At 40.9% G+C, this 22,591-nt stretch overlaps 1 protein-coding gene across 2 annotated transcripts in view; it reads right to left on the reverse strand.

The window, feature by feature from the left end:
- RORA (RAR related orphan receptor A) overlaps positions 1-22,591 on the reverse strand; it is a 397,725-nt gene that overhangs the window by 308,538 nt on the left and 66,596 nt on the right. The gene's annotated exons all lie outside the window — the stretch shown is intronic.

Below are 22,591 nucleotides of genomic sequence, written 5' to 3' on the forward strand. Positions count from 1 at the left end.
AAAGAGCATTTCACCAAATTTGCTGCTGGCTGGGGGGAATAAGGCTATTAATATGGACAGTCACATGACTATCATGTTATCTCTTAGTAGGTGTTTACAACCATATGTGCTTCTTGTCTAGATCACCCATCCAGCACTGGGGAACCTTGACAACTCCCTGAGCTGACAGCTCTTGTGAGATTTCCTCAGACACAACAGACACTGGGGCGAGTTGTTATGTTTTAATATCTTTGTCAAATAAATATAGATTAATGTCTACACGTCCGCAATACATGCCTTCAGAAATGTGCCCACAGGCTTGCTCTGTTGGTAGTGCCGTGAAAGACCTGCAACCACAACCATGTAACCAGCAATAATATAATATAGAAACAATAAGATTGATAACAAAACTTTTGCAAAACATGACAGTTCTTCAGATGGCCTCACCAACAAGCACTGGACAAAGATACAGCAGAAGTCGTAATATTTAGATATATTAAAGAGCAGGATCTGTCTGCCCGTTGAGCTTTTCAGCCAAGCTAACTTCCTGGTTTACATCTCAGCGTGAGCTAGCCCGCGGACGTAAGCAGGTCTTCTAGCCTAAGTGCTAACAGAGTGACAAAAAACAGAACCCACTTGAGAACTTACTCCAGATCACACAATGGGTACCAAATACCTATCATCTGAGCTTACATTTTAATTGTACAAGAAAAAAGCCATGTCATTCATTTATCTGCATTTTTGAAGATGGCATTTTACATATTGTCATTGTTTATTAACACTTTCATACCAAGACTTCAAACTTCTCTAGGCTGAAAGTACAGTTCAAGATTTACTTAGAGGGAAAAAAAAGTCAACGTGAAGGAGTTTGTCTGGACTCGTATGTTGCTGAAATACTCTGGCGACGGTATGATCTGAAAGGTCAACATACAGCTAGTGACAGTTTCAAGTCTTTTATAAAGATATATTTAAATTATGCTCCTAACTGTTATACTTGCAAAAATAGTACTTTCCACAGAAGTCATACATTTTATTTTTAATCCTTGAAGCTTGTTAGTAAGTTCCTGAAGAAGAAATGATTGTCTTGTTATTGTCAACATACCCACCCACCCAATCAACCTTCAAAACAGCAAGATTCACTTTACTCCCACTATCCCCTTGATGTAAATTATTCTCCTATTAATAATTCTCTTTTATTGTTATAATCATCCTTTCCTATCTTGTATGAATTGCTCTCATCCTAATATGACTGAGTTTGATTTTACTTCTTAAAGAAATCATAGGTAAAAAATATAAATTTGGGGGGCAAAATCCTTGTCCCATTTTAGTCGTTGGAAAAGCTCTCACTGGTTTTGGTGAAGAAAGAATTTCATCCTTTCATCTGATTACTGTGATTCAGAAAACCATCCCTGTAATATAGCTGTGCATGACATGAGAGAAACAGGCCATTACTAATACCAGCATATGGCAACTGGCTTTACGCTCTTGCATTATACCTGACCGTAGCAGCGGCACAGAACGTCACACCTTTCTTTGCTTCGCTTTAGCATACAAATCTTCCTTGCTCGGTCATAATAATTACAAGCACCCCCAAGGTGCTTGAAACAGTTTGATGAGTCATGCTACAAAAAAGCAAACGTAACTTGCACGCCTTTCTGGCAAAAGAGACTGAGACATTCATCAATATTTGTTCACTAATCCCACACATTATGTTACCAAGGCAGAGCAAATTTGTTCTATCTTTGAATTATTCTTTTCCTCCTGACTTAAATGGGTAGCTTTATGCCGTTAAGCTGTTATGCCACTAAAGGAAGAGTGGAGGTATCATGAGAGTTAGACTGCATGTATTACCTGCTGTAAACATTATGTTCACCACATGAAGAACGGACTCGTTGGCAGATGTTTCTAAGATGTTTCTAAAGACAGATCCATACGGCAGAACGGCATGAGTTCTGCAGTAAGATATAGGTTTCCTAGTTTTGCACTGCATTTCTTTGATTATACTCAATCATGTCAATGATTTTCCAGTCTCAGGGAATACTGTGAAAGCAACTAATCTTTCTGAACCTTACTCTGTCTATTCAGCTTCCGGTAGTATGCGGGTTAGAGATACTGCTTATGATGCTAGTTTGAAGTCCTTCAAATCACACACAAGCCCCAAAGGTGGAGATAAAGATCTATAGGCTTGACACAGCACAAACTGTTACGGCTGGTGTTAAACCGAAGTCAGGGTAGACAATTCGGAAGGTCCCTTCCAGCCTTGAATCTATTAATTTAGCCAGAGATGCAAGTGCCTTTACTTCCAAATACAGCCCTTCTTTTTTGCACTGTTTGTTTGTTTTCTGCCGTTAGTTTTAACAATCTGTTTATGGGATTGCAGGGTTTTTTTCTTCCTGGCTGGCTGAATTCTCCCCAAGCGTCTCTAAATTCGCAGCAGCAATTCCCAGTGATTGCTCTGACATGATAATAATGGTGGGACTGCAGCTCCCCAGCTGCTAAATTCAGCCAGTGATTCTCTGGGGCTCTCCAGTTTGGTTTTTTTCTTTTTCTTTATTATTATTAGTAGTAGTAGTATTAAAATCACTTCTTTTACACTGGGAGTTCATTCAAATTTTAAAGCAGAAAAGGATTTTAAAAGGCAGAGATAGCAGATGAATTGTTCCTTTCCCTTCTTCTCCACCATCCTACATGCTTTTAATAGAGGGTTTTTTCATCAGACATATACACTGATGTATAACAAGCGCTGGAATCACATCTCTCTTGTGCCCAACAGGCACTGGATTATAGAAAGTGCCCCAGCAGCAGTTGGTGAGTCAGACAAAGTGATTTTTAATGCCAGCACTACAACATATTGTGCTGACTTTCCTGCTAACAATGACAGAAATTTATAATTTTAGTCTATGACTGAATTTCAGCTCTTTTACTGTATCTGATATCCACGGGGTAACAATAATATCTAACAAATGCATTTGCAAACTTGCCATGTATGTGAAAATCCAAGAGCTACAAATTAATAAGCACTTGCCGGGAGACACATTAGAGTCTTTCAGCAATGAACACTCAAAGATGAAATATTTTATCATGGTTTGGAAAAGTAACACAGGTCAAACGAATAGAACGGGGTGGCAGAGCGCTGCAAGCGCATCCGATGGCAAGCAGCTACTTTTAGCTGGAACTGACCGAAAAGTGTTTCCTGTAATCTGTGTCCGGCACATAAGAAAAATGATTTTTTTTTTTTTTGAAATTTATATGCTGTTGGGCAAACCTCTTTATATTTTACAGTTTTATGTGCTATTTCCCTCCTCCACACAATAGTCATCAATTTAAAAAAGACAAGTATATAAGCTCTGATATTTCCACAACGTAAAGTGATATTTTCAAAAAATGAGCTAGCCCTGTAGTTAAAACAGTCCTTAACACTTAAAAGCACTCTGTGTTGCTGTAGACACATATGGGCACCTCAGGACAACCCCTCTAAGCAGATTTGCTTATGTTGCTATACTGAGTAACACAAGGAAGGCTTTGGTCCACATGTTTACAACTGAATGCTATGTTGTTCACCACTCCATTTCCACTTAATAAACTTTTATTTTACTGGTTCTTTTATACTGTGCTTAGAAACAAAGCCAGGAAAATATCTCTGCCTTAGAAGAGTCTAGTGTAGAGCTCTCAGGAGAGAAAATGTAGCAACCTCTCCCAAAGCAGGGCTGTGCGCCCAGCCCTGACAAATGAAACAAGTGGAAATCACTGGAAAGCATTTTCTGAAAGCACCCACACAGGTATGCGCTGTCTTACCGGTGAAGTTAACTCAGTGGTAATCAGTTGAAGAACCAAGCTATGCATTAGCTGTTTACATGCTTAGGTAACCAATACTGAAATAAATACACATAATTATATGATGATCACAACAAACAGTTCATTATGAACTTCCTAATCAAGAAAAAAAGGATATTTATCATAAATATGGACAAATTATAACCAAACTACACTACATAAATGCATTATACTGAAAGATGGCAAATATGCAGCAGAAACTGAGAGGTGACAGACAACCTGTTTACACGTCAAGATGCATCACAACCATGTTACCTACAAAACCTGAGGATGTACCTGTACTTCAGAGAAGAAAAACCAATTAAAAAAAAGTCGTTTGATATTTGCAATGAATACTGTTTATGTGCAGATTAATGTTATTAGAGATCTGGAATTAAACAAGAAACAACAAAAAACCCAGCCATAACGATTGTTCTCTACTCACATAGAAGCATGGGAAGAGAGATAACAGATTTTTTAGAGATCTTTTTTTCTGCTCCGAGAATTCATTTCACAATTCTATATTCAGCAACCACTCCACTGATTTTGTTTGCATGGGCCTGGTTACCATCATCCGCAAGATTTTCAAACTGTGTCTATGCAGCTCCAAAATGAATAATTTATTAAGTCCCCTGTATTTGCATCTGGAGACTACTTGGGGCTATATCTAGCTGGCACTCTAAAGGCTGAACGAAGCAGGCTTGCCTGCGACGCAGAGCCGCGAAGGAAGAGTTGCAGCACGTTAGGATGCAGACGCGTAGAGAGGTTGTCATTGACTCGGTTCCCAAGCAGTACTGTAAAAGGGCTCAAAAGGGTAAGTATGACCACGGAAGGCACTGAGGCTCGAGCTTTGCAAAATCATAACAAACACATAACTTTATATATGCAGTCAAGCTCACTGAGTTCTACTAAGCTCTGCTCTAAGGGGCTTTTGGGCTCTTAAGAGCTACGGCACCACCACAGTAACAACGGCATCGAATCGGCAGACTGGGATGCCTAGGGAAACAACCAGCGCAAACTGGAGAGCAGCAAGAGGCACAGAGGAACAAAAGCAAGAGCGAATTTAAGATCAATAAAGAGACACAGCCTAGCGGGGCCAAAAGGTCTCCCTCTCAGTTGCTGCAGTGTTTTCTGTTCTATTAATGCTTGTAACTCTCTCCCCTTTGATCCCTTTGCTCCTAATTGCTACGCCAGCCATCAGAGTTATGTTAGAGTTCAAAGTGGTAACCAGGATTAGCGTATTCATTAATACGGTAATAACTGTATCAAGCCTTGCTCGCCTGACAGGCAGGCTGCTGCTACACGCACGTTCCCCTTACTCTGTCGTTTCAGAGAGAAGAGAAGAAGCGGAGTGGAGAAGAGGACACGCTAGGGAGTGGAAAGACACATTCTCTGGAGAGCTCAGACCAACAGAAATGCACAGTCTCGAATGTGGAAAAAAATGCAGCTTAATAAATCATCATCTGAAGTTGCCATGGCAATAGTAAATGTCTGCTTCCCTACACTGTTTAACTCCATACATCCATTCCTGCAGAGCAGCAGGAGCACCGACTTCGCCCCAGGACCAGCTCGCGCTCGAGGGTCTCATTTAACCAGGAGGACGGAGCGTGCCGCTCGGCTCGGCCGGCCTCGGGACCTGCAGGGCTACTTGAGGTGAAGGAACACTTTCTTCATGCAAGTCAGCTCCGCACGGCACGCTCGCTCTGCTTCCCGCAGCCCTCGCTTCCTGCTGCCGTCGCCTCTCAAAGCAGTTTGTGTTCGCTTTATAGAACTACAACACGCTCCGTGACTGAGTGGGGATTTCAGTCCCACATGGAATACCATACAATAAATTATTATAGTTGTAAGTAAATATAGATACAATCTGAAAGATCTTTTTATGTACCAAAGGTTTCTTGGAGGGAGGGCTCTGAGGAAGGAAAAGGAAAGAATGTGACAGGGAGAGGGATGGTGCGTGGGTCTCTCAGAATAAGGTCGGCTCCCACAGACTTCCTCAAGCAAGTTTCTCATGTTCCTGGATCTTGGTTCCCCCATCTGTACAACAGTGTTAACATGTACTCTACTTATCAAAGCTTATTATCACGTAGAAAGTGACTTACAATCTGAAATTGCAAGTTCGGAGCCTGTGGAAAAAAGAGCACTTTTGTTTCAAAAATTCCCTGTCTCTCAGAGTCTGAAAGAATAGACTGGCTGGCAATCTCTGTGCTAAAAAGCACTGTCAGTGCTCATAAAACAAAGATAAAACATTTCCACATCTCATAAAGAAGCAAATTGTCTAGTCATACTTAAAGCACTATAATAAGACAGAAGAGTAAAGACAATCAAGAAATAAACTGAAGTGACAGCAGCACCAGCAGCAGCTACTTATTAGAGAAGTGCAGCTTAAAGGGAAGGGGAGAGAGAAAATCAGGTTCAGCTTTCCAGCAAAGGAGCATTTAGTGTGCTGTTTTCCAAATATGCTTTTAAAATGCTCCCTGTGCCATCTCATAAGATAATCAGGCCTATGTCACCTAGATTACTGAACTTAGGTTAAATATCTTCTCTGACTTCTAGGAGGCAAGGTCCCTTAAAAGGTAAGTTTCACTCGGCCACCTCTCCTTGCCAATTATAAACAACATCTTCCTATTATTTCTAAGCATTTTCTATATTTTCTTTTCTTAAATCATTTTTTCAGGTATGCAGAACTCTAAAAGGAAAGCAGACTGGCAACCCGAGACTGCAAAGTCTGATGCTTCCCCCGCCCCCAACGCTTGTACACACTGATAACAGCCCTTACAGCTTGGATTGAAGTCCGCTGCCAGCACGGACACTTGAACAACCATCACTGACACATTTTCATACAAAACCTCAGTAGGATTCAGTGCAATGCCTTGGAGATTGCAAGCTTAGTATCGCAACACTGAACACGTGAACTGTTTGTTTCCATTGTCGTTCTTACAGGTAACTACAATGAAACTATTTTTTTTAATCACAAATGACCTATCAAGCTTCTCTGAAATGAGTATTGTATACACAGACCATGAAATCTTACTGTCAAAAGCCAAGCAGCAGCCTATGAAACATAACATGGAAACAAAGAACACCTATTGTTGTTATACCAGCTGTTGGACCCAGCGCCAGAGCTGTAACTGTACTTGATACTGTGATTCCATATTAAACAATAAGACATAAAGTTGGTCTAAAACACAGTCTTTGATTTAAAACTGTTAACTCTTCAAGAGGTGCTAGCAGGTCGCTTCATACCTACCACACTAGGACAGTGTCATCAACTCATATTTACATTTCAGTCTTTATAGAAAGCTCTTCATCAGGCTACATGTACGCAACGTATATTAAAATACAGCTCCTGCTGTAGAGCTATTTATCACACCTCTATGTTCTCTCCTTTAAACTCTTCAAGAAATAGGCTGTCCAAAAAAGGGGGTATGATTTTTAACCAAACTAAAATTTAATTTAAAAATGTGTCCTTTCTGAAATGAGCTCTCATTTCCAAAATGGTTAACGATGAATTTAAGTTATAAACTTAACTTATCTAAACAACAGTACGATTTGTGATGAAGTCAATAGGTGGTCAATATTTCTTTATGGCCCCCACTAAGATTTTTGCACAGAGGTAGTACTTGTCTATAGTTTCTGGAATATCCTACAGTATTACTTGTGCTTCTTAAAAGCAACTGCAGATATTGTAATAGCAGTCAATACAACCTTGTTTTCAAACGCGTAACAGAAGTATTGAAGTAATACAGATGTTAAGTGACATTGGCCCATGGGTCACACTACCAAAACCTTGCTGGTTTGAAACTATTATTTATCCACTAATTTACTTTCTGCAAACAACACGGAGTCCTTTGCAAACACATGCACCACTGATACCACATCAACCCTTCAACTCACAACATACTGTACCGCCACAAAATCTTAATTTCTACTGTCAACCCGTGTATGCCATTCTGGGGAGTGGCAGATATGAACACAGGCATTTTCCAGAGGCATTCTGCAAAGCAACACGAAACACGTTCAAACTTCCATCGCTTCAACACTGGATTTAGGTTTCTTAACAGATTCCCCTTCTGTTGAGAGGTGAAACCACACAAGGAGGCCAGAGAGTGGTTGTAGGTGTGAGCAGTTTTACTAGGAGGTGGTTTACCCAACTCTAAGACCAAGCGAATGCCCATGCTAACCAGAGACAAAAATCACCCATTTGCTTTTCATACGCAGAGGAATACATATGCATCTATTTTAGAGAGGTGCAGCAGCCGAACGATTTCAGAATGTTTTATATGTTTGACTTTCTTGATAGACTATTTCAAACATGGTTTTCTCTACTTTCTGTATATAATTTATATTCCTGAGACACAGCAATGAAGTCAAAACCTGAAAGAACAGAAGATTTACAGTTCTGAGAGGTTCCTTGGTGTCAACAGGTGGACAGCAAATGCTGTGAGATAAGACTACGCAGTTTCACGGTGCATCTGTCTCTTTGACTGCAAAACTACAGGACTCCTGCTTGACAGAAGCACTGAATAGAGCCTTCGCAGCCTAGCATTGCAAATCTGAGTTCCAGATGGAAATATAAATTCACAATAGGTTCAGGGCAAACATTCAACATACCATCAAACCAAGGTTACATCACAGTGGATGCAATTTGCAACTTCAGTGCAAAGACAGTGAGAGGAATCAAAGGGATCTTTTCAGAAAAGCGTGATTTACTAGCAAATACAGGACCAATATTTTACGTTACTGCACAAAGACATCTGCAGCTTGACATTAAATATGTAAAAGATTAACAGCTAGGGCAGTTTCCTTGCAAGCTAACAATGCTCCTTCCCTGAACTCTTTGCCTTCTCTCTAAAAGAGACCGTATCAAAGTATTGCCAAACCGTGGCATAATACTCGTCAAAGCACATCTTGCTGAATTAAAAATAAAAGCAGGAGAGCCTTCCTTACTTGAGGAAATATGCCAACAAGAGACACAAAACATGACTAACACGGTCATTTACTACATTTTGTACTATTTTTGCCCCTTCCAGTATATCATTTTGTGTCCAAGTTAAAACACAGTAAGAACTGATACTTATTACCTTCTTTTCTCTCCCCCCAAGGGACACAGGGCTCTCATGAGGCCTGCTAGGCACTTTCTGCATAATGCCAAACAAAACAGACAGTATCAGAGGAGTCAGCTGCTAAGCAGGCTTGGAAAGAACGTACTGAAAATAATTTTTTCACTTCCGAACGACTATCCTGCCAGGGTCTTCAAATTCACATCCACAAGCTCCTTTGTATATAGTTGCATCTATATGAAATTAGAAATTTTTCTAAAACACTTTTTTTTTTTTTTTAAGAACAGAAACATTTCTTGGTCCATTAATAATCTGCCTCCTATGTATATACCTTAGTCTCTTTGTGGCTTACAATGAAAGTAGGCATCACAGCACAAGGCAGTTACGGTTTTCTATTAGTGTTAGCCGTTTGGGGGACCAAAAAAAAAAAAAGTACCAACATTCTAGATACTGCAGAGTGATCCTAAAAAGCAGTCAAGTTGCATACTCTGTGCCCCAGGGAAGACCTCCCAAAAGGGGCAAGACTGTCATCTCTGTGCCAGCCTCGGACTCCCTGCACTTGTACCCCCCGTTTCCACCCACGATGTCAGCCCTCGCGTGTCACTCAAGGCACCTACGTGGTCCAGCGTAAGGGCTGCTGCAGCACCCCTCTTGGCTGTACCCTACAACTACTGCGTACCAAGGCTACCTGTATATTGGTGCATCCCTTCAAGGGGCAAGAAGTCACAACCTAACTCTGGACAGAAAGTGCAGAAGAGGTTAATAGAGAAAAAACTGTATTAATAAAACATGAAGTTATTTAAAATAGTTCAAGTCCTAGCAGAACTCACTCTTTCAGTTATGCCAGACTTGATGATGAAGTTTGTGTGATTAATTCCATTCTCTTCCCTTTCATCTCAGAAAACTGTCAGCTCTGTTGTACCAACAACATACTGTTACAGTGGCATCGTGAATAGCTCTTGGATAGCAAACAAAAAATATTAAGTGAGCTTTGCCAATTACCTACCGCATGTTTTGCTCACAAGCTGACTTATTCCCTTAAAAGTCTATTGTTGGAACATCTAACCTTTTAAAAATAATAGGTACCACTTAAAAGCAATTGTTATTTTAATTGTGAATTGGGATCGTAAATCCATTGTTTAAGAAGCAATTGTATGTTCTGCTGAATTCCTTTGAATGTGCTTGCTTTAATTCCCTTGCAGGCAACTTCTGCTATAATGAAATTTTTCATTTGCAAATTAGATTTGCTTGTAGCTAGAAACAAAAAGCCATCATCAGAGAGACAGTAAAAGGGGCATATCCTTACCTAGTAGGAACAATTAGCTGCACTCTCTGCAGTTGCAAAAGCTGTCTCTTTTCTTCTTTCTCGTCTAGTTCTGTGATCTCCAGCAGGACTAGGGAACACGGGCACAACAGGGAACTGGGTGCGTTTCTGCACATTAAACTCCATGGAGCTGTGCAATTTACAGCGGCTGCAAATCTGGACTACAGTAGTAGGATCCATTGGGTAGATGTCATTACTGCATATGTGCACATATATTATGCATACATATTCATATTATAATAGATAAAGGAAAGTTCAATTATTAATGCGGAACCTCCACTCAGCAAGGCACTTCAGCATAGGCTCACATAGTAAGCAATTTCTTTAAAGGCAACTGTAACTGGATTGAAGAACGTCACGAACTCGGCAGAGTTCTTGACTTGTTTTTATATGTCTCATTGACATAGAGAACTCCAGGTAAATTACTAGCATAGCAAATCAACCCATCTGATAAGCACTTTCTGAAGCAGGAAAGAACAGCTATTCCCACTTCACTTTCAAAAAACCCTGAAACTGATAGAAAACTGAGGAACAGAAAGAGTAAGCAACGCATCCAAAGTTATTTGAGAAGCTTGTTGAAGAGTCAAGTATTGCAAAGGGACCTTCCAAGTCCCAGCCTAGTACCTTCATGCACACGTAAACCCCTGCTTATCCCAGAACGCTGGCTACAGTTTGCACTTGAAATCATGTTTCCCCTGACATTGCATCTTGTTTAAATTTGTAAGACTGCATATTTTCTTGAGACTAAAATAATCCTGGCGCTGTATGATCAAGTTGTTATTTCAATAACTAAACTCCATGTAGGAGAACAAAGTGCTGTATTTTTAGGTTCACTGCGAGCAGCATTGTTCATTTTTATCCGTGCAGTGGGTGATCTTTATCTCGGGCAGCCTTTGGGATTTTTTTCCCTGTTACAACACCAAGGACGTCCTTACAAAGCTCACTCTAATGAAGCCTGTAGTCTTCGGAGTGGGCCACAACTCATTTGGGGGAATTAGTAAAAGGGAACAGCTACTAGATGACAATGAGCAGACCCGAGAATGCTCCCATTTTCAAGCATAAAAAAAGAAGTAGCTGGAAACATGCCTGACATGAGGCTCAGCAGGAGCTGGAAGCTTTGAAAGTTATCCTGCACAAAGAGAAAGTTCTTCTTTTGCAAGGGACGAAGATTTTACCTGGATACGTAAATCTGTAAATCACCACATGTCTTATTTCTCTTTGCAGGCCTCGCTCTTTTCCTGTCATCCATTTCAAACACAAATCTTTATTCTATTTTCCAATCACTTCCGTGTATCAAGACCTAGAATCCTCACTGGAAAAGTTCTTGGAGCCTTTTATCTCAAATCCTGTAGAAACCAATTTGGGAGCTATAAGCTGGGCTGTGGGTAAAATGCTGATGCATTGCAGTGGTTCATAAAAATTAAAGAGCAAGCGCAAAAATCTCTTGCTCTCTTTCCTTCCCCCTTTTCTAACAGAAAGCACTCTGCTACGGACTGGGTAGGGGTCACAAATGGGCAGTCAACAAGAACAGCAACAGAATTTGCTAGACTGTATCAAGCCATTGACCCACAAACTCCGTAAACTGCTTTGAGCCATATGCAATGACTGATGAGTCAGAGAAATACACCCTACACCTGCGAGGCACCACGCCAGGCATGCAACGTATCCTGGAGCAGCGAGGAAAGGAGGCTGAGTCCCTCTGAACTATCCATCCTTCCTGACCCTTTGGTCAACAACATAAACCTTACATCTGTTAACGAGATCATCTTTCCACAGTTGCAGTACATTTACTCTCCAGAGGCTCCTGCCACCACTGAGCACCTCGGACTGTACTTGCTTAAGGTGCATTATTTATGTGTGCATTTGAACATAATCACATTTTCTGATGGTTATTGGAGACAACACATTATATCTACTTAAAAGAAACGGGCAGTGACAGTGGTTCAAATCTGGAATAAAGGAAGGACATCCTGTAAGATATGAATTCGGAAATAAAGGCTGGCCCTTAGCAAACACTGAGCTGACTGACACACACAGTCTGAAAATCAGAAGTGCTTTCAGTCAACAGTTCTCCAAATACTAAACTCCTCCTTCTCTTATCTTATGCTGTACAGACTAAATTTAAAATAAAAAGGACTGACTTAAACTAACAGGATCAGATACGAACACATCACGAGTGCATTAGTCTGCATTCAACCCATCTTACTAAGTAAAAACACTTTATTGCTACATTAGCATGAACTCTGGCGCAAGAGCAAAACAAATCTGCAAAATCCAGACAGCCTTGATTCCTGGTAAAGGATTTTTAGTGAATCCCACTATTCGTCCCAAGGCCCCTGGGAAGACAAGAGCTTCGGTCTCAGGCTGAAGCTTCTGCCCACTACCAGCCACTACCAGCTAACAAAGCCATGTCTGTATTTGGTGACAATTCTTGTAAGAACTCGGCAGGGGCTTCAGACCTGCTCCCTGGCCCCTCAGCCAGGAGGAAGCACGCTCCTGAACCCAGATATCAGTGAGGCTGAAGCAAGCCACAGTAAATCCTTCAAAATGGCACAAAAGCTGAGATGTTAACTTTCGCACTGCTCTCCTCACAGAGGCTGTAACTGTCCTCCTCGAAAAGAAAATGAAGGTCCTGCCTCAAGCTGTGCACTGCTTCTTCCACTGATGTACAACACCGAGGCCGTTACAGAGCCCCGGCCCCCCAGCTCTCAGCTTGCTCTCTTTCCCTCAGTGTCATTTGCTCTTTATCTTCCGATCTGTCAGTCCTCCTGTGTGATAAACACGAAGATCTCCAGTGTAAGTCCTCACTACTGTTTTCCATTTCTTCCTGCCTTATGACACTCCAATACTTCTCTGAATGTGCTGATACACACATGAGATGTTCTTGTGGAAACGACTTAGCATAAAAAGGATAAAAAGAAGCAGCACGTGTAGACAGGAAAAGAGCCCCTGACAATACCAGCCGCGAGAACAGAAGAGGGTCTGACGTGCTGCCAAAGGTAACGGGGATAGAAGCAGGCGAGAATTACAGATGAAGCAGGTAGCTACATTTATAGCTCAAATTGCCTATGTGATCCTGTTTCAATCACTGGGAGCTTTGCCATGCTACCTATTTGGAGGAACTTCTCCACACAGGGTACCTACCTGCCCCAGGCAGGGATGTACTTACCACTCTTATTCACCTAGAGAGAGAAATTCAGTGTGAAAGGTTTAGCCTTTCTGAAAAGGAGGTGGGGTTAAGGATTGCGCTACATGTCAGAGATAAATCTCTCCCAGCATGATGAAATTTCACAGGAATTTACCTACATGATAAATGTCTTTCCAAAATCGCAGTTCAAATGCTCAAGAAAGACAGGGGAGAAGCTGATCTTTCACGTGCCTTAACAGTTCCAGCATCACCACTGGCACTGAATATGCCCAGTCTCCAGAACTTGATTTAGTGCTAACCGAAAACTGAAGAAAAAAACAACCCCCCCCCCTTAAAATTACTGTACTCTTGCAGTGGCACCAAAACTGAGAAGATGATGATTCTCCTTGCCCTCTCATGGCAAGTACCCTTGTGTACCCTGGAGGAGCAGAAGAAAGGCCCACAATTAGAGCGCAGGGGGCAGAGAGAGGTTCTGGAAGCAGGACAAGGCCGGAGGGATGCCCTGAATGCAGAAGTGGCCAGAAACAGAAGTAGACAGGCTGGTGAAACAAGGCAGAAGCATCTAATGAGAAGAGAGTAACTACTGATTTACCAGAATTCCTGAATATCAACCCATTTGTTATCAAAAAGTTAAACTCACTATATCTCACCCTTCTGCTATTGCAGGTCTCCAGACAGCTACAGACTACTCCAGTTCCTCCATTAACTCACGTGGCAGACATCTATAAGACAGTCTTGAATCCTGCTAGTGGCCTGGGCATAAGTCAGCACTGCTCTACAGAAGATATTCTATCATGTGCTTGTGCATACTGGACATATAGAAAAGCCTATGTTCTTTCTATATGTTAAAAGAATATAATAAGATCAGATCTGGAATGTAAAAAAAAAAAGCTATGATTATGCAAGTGAAAGACAGTGTCTTAATGGAAATGAAAAGGATGGAGGCACACTGTAAAGTGCAGTACTTAGCAAGCTTTTAACTTGTATTTGTATCAATATATAGCTTGCAAACAATAGCTTCCACGGGGACCATACCTTGCCATGGTTTGACAACTGTTTTATATTCCAATGACCCTGAATACCGTGGCACCTGAAATGGAAAAGGCCAGGAGGGCTGCTCAAGGTGAACAGGAGGAAAAACAGGGGCCATTAAAAAATCAAACCATCCATCCTCTCCTTTGCAGATCAGACACAGGCTCTAACTCCTGCATTACGGGGTGGGGAAGGGGGAGCTCTGGCACGTGGAACAATAAACCACGTTTGTCAACCTATGATAGTAAAAGAAAGATTCAGATCTAAATAAGTGACAGAAGATATGACATGGTTTGGCTGAAGTTTGTCAGAGGTGTGAGCTTGGAAGGGCTGCATTTGTAGCAAGCAAAGCTCTGAAGCAGTTACAGAAATGACCCTAAACAACTACCGCTAAAATCTTTAAAACTGGCAATCCATTTTAGACACACGACCATACTAAGCCCTCTCCATTCCTCCACTAATTCTTTAGACAGAGAACTTAAATCATCCTTTTGCTTTTTCGCCTTACTTCAAGCTGACTTCTTCTCTATTTTTTTTAATCTTTCATAGCAATTAGTTTCCCTAACAATTTCTTATGGCTGGCATGAAACATCTTTACATTTCTCCCTGAAGGGCCATCCCTCCTGCCTCTGTAACTGCTTTCTTGAAATCCAGGGGTTCCATAATTAATCTGAGAGATACTTTCTGCAAGGGGTGCGTGACATTTAGAGTTACAGTAACAGTGCCTTTGGTTATGTTTTGTTTTTGTTTTAATCTTTAATATTGAACTTTACTTCAATCTAAAAAGAAGCATGTGAAGTGACTGTTAATGTCCTTTATTTTCCTCTAACTTAAGAGACTTGTTGACACTCTAAACAGCCGGCATGTGTTTCCTAAAAATCACCTTAACTGACTCTGCAAAAGTGCAACACGAATAGGCACAGGATATTAAGCAGTGCATTCCGATTCCTATCACACTCGTAGAAACTTGGCTCCAGGCACCTCTAAAACCTGTGCCCCAGAAAGCTGGGGAACAAAGAAAGGGGTCTACGAGCATTGCAACTCTAAATCATTTGCATGCAAGGAGGGAGGCAATTCTTTTCACTTAAATATGCTGAACTTGCCTTGCAACTTCCCCAAAATACTACCGCACAAGTGTGGCATGTTCCATGAATCTAGACAAGAGAACGTCAAACTGTGTTAGACCTTAGACCTTTTTGCTTTTCTTTTTTTCTTATTAAAAAATATGCTAATCCATTTCTTTTTCTTAAACTAAACAGATTCAACTGAATTCTGTTGTGTCTTAAAGCTTTTTTTTTTGGCCTAGAAAAAGTAAAGCAGCACATTTCAAATCACACCTTTGAAAGGATACACCCCAGGATTTCTGTCTTTGCCGTTTACCTCTCATTTCAACCCACACTTCCTTCTCATGGTCAGCAAAGCAAAAAATAGCCTCTTGTACCCCTAATCAGATGGAAGATTTTCATCCTCTGCAGACTGCTCACTCGGGGAACTAGGAAAATTAATAAACTTGCATAGGTGCTTTTTCTACTAAAAAGTCCTAAAGTCTGTAGGTCCCATCAGTTTGCATTGAACATAAATTCTAAAAAGAATATTGAACTTTAGCTTTTGCTTTAACACCTTTAATTTACCTAAATATCTTTATAATGAAGGAGACCCCCTCTCCCTCCAAAAGCTCTCCCCAAGCCAAAACGCAGTAGTGGAGTATGACTGTAACACCTGATCTGAGAGGATACCCAAAGACCGAAGGATTTTTTTCTTCTCTTGCTTTCTATTTTCCTGCCCTAGAGAAATGGTTGGACATTTCTTAACTTCAAAGGTGGCAAAACTCAAGAAGTTAACTCAGGAAGTGTGTGTATCTTGTAGCTAACTATTATGTTATAAAAGTCTGGACATACCAGACCAAACAGGCTGCTGCCGTACCCCTTAGCTACCAGCATATCCCAGCAAGAGATTCCAGCAGGCAAGCGCAGCAGCGCTGGACGGATTGGCACTTGGACAGAGCTGCGTCTGCATCAGGAAAAATGGTTTACTCGCTGCTCATGTGGGCCAAGCTCTTGCAAAGGCCAATAAAAAAGGTCATGGTTACTGTGAATGAAAGCTACATACGGCTTTCCCTCCACTGCACGCAACTGCATTTTACCTCATTAACTAAACCAAAGTATGAAGACACCTCTTTACCTAATGAAAACAAGGCCAATTAATGCTCACAGTAATCACAGTCTGCACGCTAGTGTACGCTCTTTGAACCTAAATACTCTCAGTGAAATAAGCCAAAAACTAAATGACATTTAAAACCAGAACACAGATTGGTGCTGAATTAGTTCTCCATAAACGAGCACAGATTTTTAAAATCCATTCTACAAGTGAGCACTTGCTCCGTTTAAAAAAACGCGCATGTGTCCCTTTTATGACATGCACACAGGTCCCAAAGCTGCAAAGTACTTAAGCATGTTTTGGGCATTTTGCTCAAATTTTGGTCAAATTTAATAGGACCTAGGTAGATGCCATGCTGAAGCACTTCATCTCATCCCTTGCTAAATGATGGCTGCATAAGAGATCTGATTTCGACTCACACATTCAGTATCTCACCATTACGAGATGGTGAGATACGAAAACAGAAACAAAAAACAACATGAATATGATTTTCAGTAAGCACATGCTTCAATATAACAAAAAATGGGTGGCCTGGTGTTCATCCTCACTTGCGTAAGTAGGCTCATTTGATGCTCTGATAAAAATGCTAATAAAGAAAAACTGACACGTCCAAAATCCACTGGTGATATCATTTCAATTTTTATTCTTCCTCATATGTCCTCTCCAAATTTAAACTTTGGGTATTTGACAAAGGACATCATGAAAATTATTTCCCTAGCTTATGATCTGTAATTTATGCAAGCTATCACAATGTGAATAATGAAATGATGCTTTGCGTAGTTTTATTCCTATGGGTTATAAACAGAAGAACATTGGCACTGTCCTGTCATTGCAAATGGTCCTGGATTTCTGACGTCTCACTTCAACTGATGTTAACGAGAAAAAGAATACTCGGGCAAAATCCGCTGTTGGCACTGCGCGCGAGAGCAAAGCCTCGCAGGACCCCAAGGCGGGGAAGGGAAGCAGGCAAATCTCTAAGGCATAAAGTCACAGAGTTTCAAAAGATCTCTAGGAGCCAGAAGTAGCAGTGAGTGAAGAGACAAAATAGAAAAGACTACCTAAATGGTCTCATAAGATTTGAGCAGGACCCAAGCCTTAATTCAGATTCCTCCATCCTTAATTTCTGTATGCCTGCCCTCTGCACTTCAGCTGAACAGATTAGAAAAAAATAACAACAGAAAAAGCTGATCTCATTCCATCTGAAACCATTAGAGAGGTCTGACCGTTTCTTTGGGTAACAGAAGTTCAGATATTACAACGATTTTGGCTTGGAATCCAGTGGACTTTCCCCAAAGAAAACGGCAAACCTTCGGAGACTCAGCCATCACAGCTAATAAGTATTGCAATGAATCACATTGATTAACTGGATTCCCAGTAGACTTCCAAAACATTCCCCTGCAATTCACAGGCAAATATACATGTCTGCCACAAGCCTGTTAGATGACAAATGAACAGAAAAACTGCAGTGTACATACAGATGTTCTGAGTTGGAAACCTTTGATTTAGCATTTCAAAGTCTTGGGAATTCTTTTGTCACCATTGCCTCCCTTGTACGTTTTGGCAAGGATGTTGCATTTGTAAACGAAAATTTTATAAGCAGTTCCCCTTCATCCTGCTGGTCACAGCACATCAGTAAACTCATGAAGGATCAAATAATTACTTCCAAAAATTACAGGTAGCTTTCTCTGAAAAGTCAAATCGCACTAGTTAGACTGAAAAACATTTGAGGCGCAGGAAGGATTGAGATAAAGAAGTTGGGCAATATAAGGGAGGTAAGCGGACTGCCTGTGGGACCCCTCACTGTGTCCATGAACCCACCAAGTCTTCACCTCTCAGCTCGGTAAGTGCACCTGACCTGCCAGAGGACCCCAGGCCTGAGCTTGGCAGCCTACCTGGCTGGGACCCATTTTCAAAACTTGTAAAAGATTTCAGGAGTGAGTTTGTGCGCTGTTCTACCCAAGAGGGAAACTGTGTGTGTCATGGGGGTAAATTGAGCACAGCTCTAAATTTAAGTAGCTATTCTAACCCACCTTTGGCTAGACCAAAGAAGGAACTGAAAAACCAAAGGCCAATTTAACAAAACAGCAGTCATAATAACTACACAAGTTTTACCAGAAACAGATTGTCCATAAAGAAGAAGGCTTGTTCACTACAAACGAACATCGTACTCATTAAGATTTAAGGAAATCATCTTTCCTTTCAGAGACACATTTCATAACCTACAGTAAAGCGGTCATATATTTACTGTAAGCATACGCATTAAATGTAACTCAAAGAAATTCACATTTCTGTGATGTATTGAAAAATAATGTAGTGTTTTAAACATTCAGTGGTTATCTATTTCTTACTTGCAGGCTAAAGGACTCCAGGGAAAACTGTAATTAGGACTCCATTTTAAGTTAAACATGCTTAGACAAAAGAGTAAAGTAAGATAGTTAAGATTCTTTTTTGTTAGTTTTTGGTTCTTGGTTATAAAAAATGTTGCTTTGTGTTCTAAAAAAATAAAGTCCTGCTGTATTGCTGCTTCCTCAGAAAAAGTATATACACATATATTTCAAGGATGTTATCTACACATGACAAAACCATCACATTTTTGCAGCCTGAAAAATTTATTTCAAGAAGTTCAGTGAGTGGCTTGCATGGAAAGATTGTTCACAACCAAAAAAGCAATCTTTGCCTGTTTGTACATGCTCTCACTCTGAACTGTCTCTGCCTTCAAAATTCCCCCTGCGTGCATGCCACGCACTGGGCTTAAGCTTTCTGCCTTTCCAGTTAGAGCGATGCGTACAAAGTTCTCCTCAAATCCAATGAATTGCCCATTAATGAACAGGAATCAAATTGTGCCTCTTCCTTCAGATTTTCCTTATGCCCTGTGATGAAGCCATCGATGTGGAAGGTGACTTCTCAAGTTCTGGCCATGAAATATAGAGGACCCCAGGACTCCAAGGATACAGTCTTCTCCTAGCACTGCCCTTGAAACCATAGTAACTCATCATCCAGTGTGATGTCAAAGCATTTCAGCTTCAAAGACTAATGTATTCCTCAGAAAGCCATCAAGAAAAAGACAGTTTATGGTAACATTTGGTAGGAACAAAATTTGGTAGGAACAAAAAGCAGTAATCTGCTTCTCATAACAAAATGCTAGGGATCTACCACTTCTTACAGAAAGTGGTAACTCATTATAAACAAAAAACAACTCCCAAAAACTTTCATGTGAAGATGTCAAACCATACTGCTTCTTTAAGGGAAAACCCTGCATGAAAATTCTTGGTCAAATTAGGAACTTCGTTGGCATATTATTTTAACTATGCCATAAATGGGAAAAGTTAGTAAGTCATCTCACAAAGGCTGAAGGACTTGGGAAATGGAATTTCACCCTGCAAAGGAATTCAGATGACACTGTACCAACTAAGCTCGCAAAAGCATTGGAAAATAAACCTCTTTTAACGTAAATAAACTAACTATGTTGGTAGTAGCTGGGCAAGAAAGAGTGAGCAAAAGGTTAGAATGAAGCGTAGATTTTCTTTTCCCTCAGCTATCCCTAGCTGCTCTCTCCCACTCAGCTGTCAAGCAGTTTGGAAAGAAAGAAAACAAGAATAGCACATAATTTTGTTCTCACGCTTCTGCTTACCTCAGAGATTGCAGATCACAGTAACTGTTGACTGAGCCTTCATTTATCTAGGGAAATCCCTAATCTTATTGAATGAGCCCATAAAACCAGGCTCTAGATGGTGATAACTCAGAACAGCTTCCTCTTTCCTTGCAGAAACTGCTTCAATTACTTGCTGCAGCTGGAGACTCTCCTTTCTCCAGGTTTCATGTTTCTGGTAGTGCAGATGTTAGGCAATAACGCCAGTAAGTCGCCATCTGTAGGACAATTATGTGCTTCCCATCTTTGTCCGCTGGGAGAGCTGGTGTTCTTCACCACAACCCTTCCCTCATGTCCCTCAGCTTGTACATCTTTCTGTTCTGAAATTGCTAAAATTGATCTATCTTAGCTCTTCAGCCAGATACAAGTGCAAATCCATCCCTCCATTCCCTCTCCTCTCACACAACTCCTTGTGTGCATTTGGTTGGGTCTTTTCTTAGGTCCAACAAAAAGAAAAGTAATGAATATCACTTTCTGATTTAGATTATACCATTACCTCTTCTAATAATAGTCAACTGGAAGACAAGGAGCTCTTAAAACAACCAGCAGTTTCCATAACACAACAACTGGACAACTGACTTCATATGAAATACAACTACATTTTAAGAGAGATGTTCTCATCCAGCTCCCAGGTGGAACCACCTACTGTCCTCTTCTTATCACTTCCATTCCATTTAGAGACTGCCAGCACAGGAAGAGACCCAGATCTGGGTTCAAGCGTCTATGGCCACAGCTGCCTCAAGGCACAGTCAGATCAGACAGCTGCTGAGCACAGCTGCCAGCTGCTGTTCTAGCCACAACAGCTTCTCGGCTGCTTGTGTGTAAGTGAAGCTGCTGCAGTATGGAGAGCAAAAAGTCCTTACCCACATGCCCCCCACAAACAGCAGAAGAATGCTTTCCCCACAGAGGCTTCTTCTTGCTTTCCATCCTGGCTCCATTTAGTCTTTCCCTGCTGATGTTAGGCAGTGCCTTTTCTCTGACATTTTGCAGCTGCCCAAGAGACATAGAAAAGTGAAAACAGGTTTTTAGCTGCTGCTTACGGGTGAAGATATTGGTTCTATGAGGGGAGCAAGGAAGGAAGAGTGTGTGCCAGGAAAGACAGAAAGGAAGGAGATGAAAGAGTGACTGCCAAACACTTCCATACCCTTTTCAAGTATTCTGCAGCCCTTACATTCTTCCCAGAACTACTCCGACCATACAGCCTTCTCCCACTTCCCTCTCATGCATCTCACTCTCATTTCAAAACTGACTTTTGCCTATAGGACTCATAGCCTCAGGCTCTGCCAGACTAGGCTCTGCTTCCTCACCAGAACACGTTCCACCTAGCAGCAATGTTCCTCCCACTCACGACTACATAGCAAAGGTAGGATGACGTGGGTACCTGTTTGCCCTCTATCATCTGCCATCTCCAGTTGCTTCAGCTGTTTTTTTTACAACCCAGCAGAAGGTTTTTCAATAAATTTAGCACTCTAGCAGATGCAGGGGCTCTTAATTTTTTTCCCCATTAAAGATAACTCCTTCATCACAAACCAGTCAGAACATGACCAGATCGCATCTGTTCTGAAGGTCAACTGAAAAGTCTGAGTTGTTTTTTTCTTACGGTTCGCTCCTCTTCTTTTGTACATATTCTGATGAAAATGATTCCTGAATTTCTTCTGCCCGTGGGAAAAAACTCTTTCCTTTTCCTTAAATATTTTTCTTCTAAAAAAAAAAAAAAAGATATTCTTCCTACTTAAGACAAGATGGGATATAAAAGTACAAAATATGTCTTATTCCTGGTAGGTTGAAAAAAGATGTCTTTTATTACAGATCCATATCATCATCAGCTATATATGAAACAATCTTCCCCTCTTGGTGACAGATCTATTTGCCCAGTTTCAGATAATTAGTCTCACCAAGGCTTCAATCTCTTTTACTTGACTACTCATCTCTTGAGCCACGCTGAGGGTTTCTTGAATTTGGACAACAGCTCAGTACTTCGAGTTTCATTTTACTTAATAAGGCAGACAACTGGAAACCTGGATGAAAGCTCAACGGATATGTTTCTATTCTCATTGTTGAGTATTTCTGAGAAAGCCTTTCCACCATTTGTAAATCAGAGAAAAGTCAGTGACTTGTCTCAATAACATTCCTCCTATCTTCCTTTTGAAATCCCATCCTAAAGACATGAGCTGTATGCTCCTTCATTAATTTTAATAATCAGGCAAATGTTTGAGGAATATTTGAACTTAAGTTTCAGGTCAGTGCAAGAGAGAAAAAAAAGAATATCTGAAACATTCTGCCAGAAGAAAGAACTCTTCTTAATGGAAAAATGCGACATTTTAAAATCGCATGTAGTTCCATGACACTTACCACCCAAATTTCAGTGCTGTTCAGGGGCTAAGATACTGATATCTTTAGGCATATAATAAGCTTAAGAAAACCAAGGA

The sequence above is a fragment of the Struthio camelus genome, chromosome 12, assembly GCF_040807025.1.
Source record: "Struthio camelus isolate bStrCam1 chromosome 12, bStrCam1.hap1, whole genome shotgun sequence".
Taxonomy (NCBI): Eukaryota; Metazoa; Chordata; class Aves; order Struthioniformes; family Struthionidae; genus Struthio; species Struthio camelus.